This window comes from Triticum dicoccoides, chromosome 6A (assembly GCF_002162155.2).
Source record: "Triticum dicoccoides isolate Atlit2015 ecotype Zavitan chromosome 6A, WEW_v2.0, whole genome shotgun sequence".
Taxonomy (NCBI): domain Eukaryota; kingdom Viridiplantae; phylum Streptophyta; class Magnoliopsida; order Poales; family Poaceae; genus Triticum; species Triticum dicoccoides.
In genome coordinates this window covers 582,658,445-582,661,927 of record NC_041390.1, presented here as the reverse complement: position 1 = coordinate 582,661,927, position 3,483 = coordinate 582,658,445, and the positions used below count along the sequence as shown (strand labels likewise).

The window sequence follows — 3,483 nt, the reverse complement described above, 5'->3', positions numbered from 1 at the left end:
GTGGATTAGATTAATCGAGAAAGTGCTAATATTTCCAACACTACTATCCCGTTTTCCCCGCAAAAGAAAGACATGGGCAATCAATCATGTCTAAAATTAGGCGTTCAGATAAGGCACCAACCATGTTTAGAATTGAAATTAAAACTAGCTAGACGTTAGGATAAGCATTGATGAGACACATTGATATCTCACCAATAATCGTGTCAACATTGACATTTTGCTATAAATACAGATCATGGATATACTCCCACACCCATCAGTTTCATTTAGAAAAAACAAACACACATTACCTCTTCGATATGGCATCATACATAAAGAACGCTGCTAAAGGGCCACTGGGAACCACCAAGGCTTTTACATGCCTGTGGCTGGTGATGCTGCTTGTCCTGTCATCTGGTAGGAAGACCATCTCCCAAAACATCTCGTGGTCAGACTGATTCAAATTAGTTTAGTTGATGCATGGTTAATTCGTGTTGTCTGTGGATGGATGCAGAAAAAATGGGGTCGCATGGCTGCGAAAAGCAAAATAGCACGACGTGGGACGGAACGCCATGCGTCCGGAGAGGCACGTGCAACAGGCCCTGCAGGGCCGAGGGCTTCGACAACGGCCATTGTGACAACCTCTTTACATGCATCTGCTACAGAAACTGCACCGACCTAGTATACATGTAGCCATATGTATATGCCACTCCATGCATGATCGACCGGCATGTGTTCCGGCTGAATAAATTAAGAGGTTATCTTCATGGCATCGAGAAATAAGAGATCCAGTGACTCCCGGGCGCTCTCAGAGTTTAGTGGATTCTGGCCGTCCGATCCGTTTTCCTGATGCGATTCTAGCCGTCGGATCGAGCCCTTAGATGATTTGGGCCGCCGGATCATAACCGAGTCCCTATAGCAATGAACAGTTTCACTTCGCGGTAAATATCTGCTGCCACCGCCGGTTAATACAGCACCCCGCCGAGGGCAATATTGGGATTTCCATAGGCCGGTGGAACGTGCCCTTTCCCGGTTCGCTGCCTCTCGCTGCCTCCTCCCCGATCGAAGAGACGCCTAGGGTTCGACCTCTCCTCGCTTCTCTCCTGCATGTCTCTCTCTCTCTCTCTCTCTCGCAGTCGTCGCCGCCAGCCATCCTCCCCTTCGCCCCGTCATCTCCCACTCGCTCCACCCCTCTCGCAGTCGTCACCGCCAGCCATCTCGTAGGATGGAGACGCTGGCCGCCTCCATCTCCTCTCTGTCGCCGTCTGACCCAGATGCGGCCGCAGTCTGCCGGCGCCGCAGGCGGAGGAGACGCGCCTAGGAGGAGCCTTCGGCAGCGGCCGCCGCCGCGCCCTCCTCCTCCTTCCACCTCCTGGCCGGCGCCCAACCACCGCGCCCTCTCCCTCCCCCTACCGCCGGCCTCTCCCTAGGTGGCGGCCAGATCTGCCACGGCCACAGCCACGGCGAGGGCTTCTGGATCCGCGCCGCCGTCGAGCTGGACGCGACCATCAACCTCGGACCACACCGCCGCTGCCATGGATGCATCATATCAAGGTCTCCTCCCCCGTCCCCTATGCTTCTTCTTCTTCTTCTTCTCCTTCTTCTTCTCCTTCTCTCTCTCTCTCTCTCTCAATCCCTGATGTGTTCCGATTTGGTAGGCTTGGTTCCCTCCCTGATCATGATGTGTGTAGACGCATGCACAAGTTAGGTCTTGTGATCTATTTCAGGAACAGCTGCTGCTGCTAGCCTTGTAGTTAGTTATATCCTGTTCGTATGTATGATGTGTACCAGGTGCTTCATAGGTAGTGTGTGTAACGAGCTTTTGTTGTCATGTACCTTTGGCTGGACCATTGCACTGGTTATGTAGATATATCCTTTTGAAGTTCTTATATCCTGGTGCACGAAAACCACGCAGGCCTTTAGACTATGTACGTGAATTGTTTGACTATGGTCACCTGACCACTACTCCGTGGATGGTTGGTCCTTCTGCCATTAGGCAGGATATCTTTTGTTTTTCTCTACGAACTGCAGGTGCTTGAAATAAGACAGCTGGCAGCCAGTTCTTCAATAAGAACAACTGAGACAGATTTGAAACATGTTTTAGACGTTTCAGAGGTGGTATATAGCAGTTCATTGTTGGTGTATAATTTACTGAGACCACAAATAAATTTTAAAGCTACTGATTTAGGCTGAGTAAGCAAAACATATAAACAGGAATAAAGTAAATTATTCTTTTAGCAAATCAGAGTGAGCTTTATTGATCCAGGGATTGTCTATAGGAATTGCAAGAAAATAATGAGGAATTTCTTTCAGGTCGCAATGGCTGACAAAGAGCTTCAGGTTCATGGTTCACCAGGTTCTGCTGGCTCCACTAACAGTTGCCTGCAAGCACTTGCATAGGTCAGCTGAGATACGTCTTGCACACCTAAGAGTTGATTCTTCTAGGGATCTAATTTTCTAAACGAACTTTCAGTTGCAATGCACAAATATGTTGCTAGATGAGGTTTAGAATTTATTTGGCAGAAGCTGTTTTAAGATAGTATATTGTAGTGTTTCTCTGAGGGAATTCTGTGAATATTTGGTCATTGCCAACAAATCTAAAATAGAATGGAAGCGATTGTTTGGAATGGATATACTGCCAACAAACCAGCAGTCGAACTGAACTAGAATACTGTGTGTATTTTAGCTTAAGCAATCTAGGATTCACTCCTCGATGTTAGAGCAACATATTTCAGAATGTAATTAATCAATGTTGCTTCCCGCGAAGTATATTTCTTTTGTTTTAATAATCATTATGCACAACTCGATGCTTGGTGCGACGTGAGTTCATCTTATTATGTGAATATAGTGGTTGGCATGCTCAATTCGTCCTCATTGGCATGAACCTGAGGCTCCTGACTTACTCAAATGTTCTCCAGTTATTCCCCCTCTCCTACAAATGTGATCAATTTGGCATGGGTATGCGTACAGTTGGAATGAGGCGCCATGGGAAGGATTCAAATCTTTGAGAAGTGTGCTAAATCAATAGTGCCAATCGGTTCAGTTTCAGCTTAAAAAACATTGGGTGATTGAAAATGGCATGCTATATTTCTGCGACAAGGCTCCCTAAATATTCCCTATGTTCTAAACTGGATTCTGACAAGGGTAAAGATATCAGAGACATCCCTCATTTTATTTTAAGACCATTACTTTTTTGCCTACCTCTCCTTATATAATCTCTAACATGGCCGGCTCTCTATTCTCTGTGGTTTAAGGTGTACACCCTGCTATTTGGTCAGAAGTCTGGGAGTTCATACTTGGTTGTTTGATCTCGAGAACACCTTTGATGACCATGGGCAAATTGGGCGAACCAGAAGGTACTCGACTCATTCTATGCTTTTCATGACTGCAATTTCCATCAAGTAAATATATGATGTCTTCACACTCCATTATAATCAATAATTGCCTTACTGTAAAGGACTCATTCATTTTGCGTTCATTAATCTTGAACTATAGATTAAATCT

General features: G+C 46.1%; 1 long non-coding RNA gene across 1 annotated transcript; it reads left to right on the top strand.

Moving 5' to 3' along the window:
* The first annotated feature begins 275 nt into the window (after window positions 1-275).
* On the top strand, window positions 276-746 carry LOC119315427. Its single transcript, XR_005152768.1, has 2 exons — window positions 276-396; window positions 494-746. It is a non-coding gene; the product is annotated as an uncharacterized LOC119315427 (long non-coding RNA).
* The last annotated feature ends 2,737 nt before the right edge of the window (window positions 747-3,483 follow it).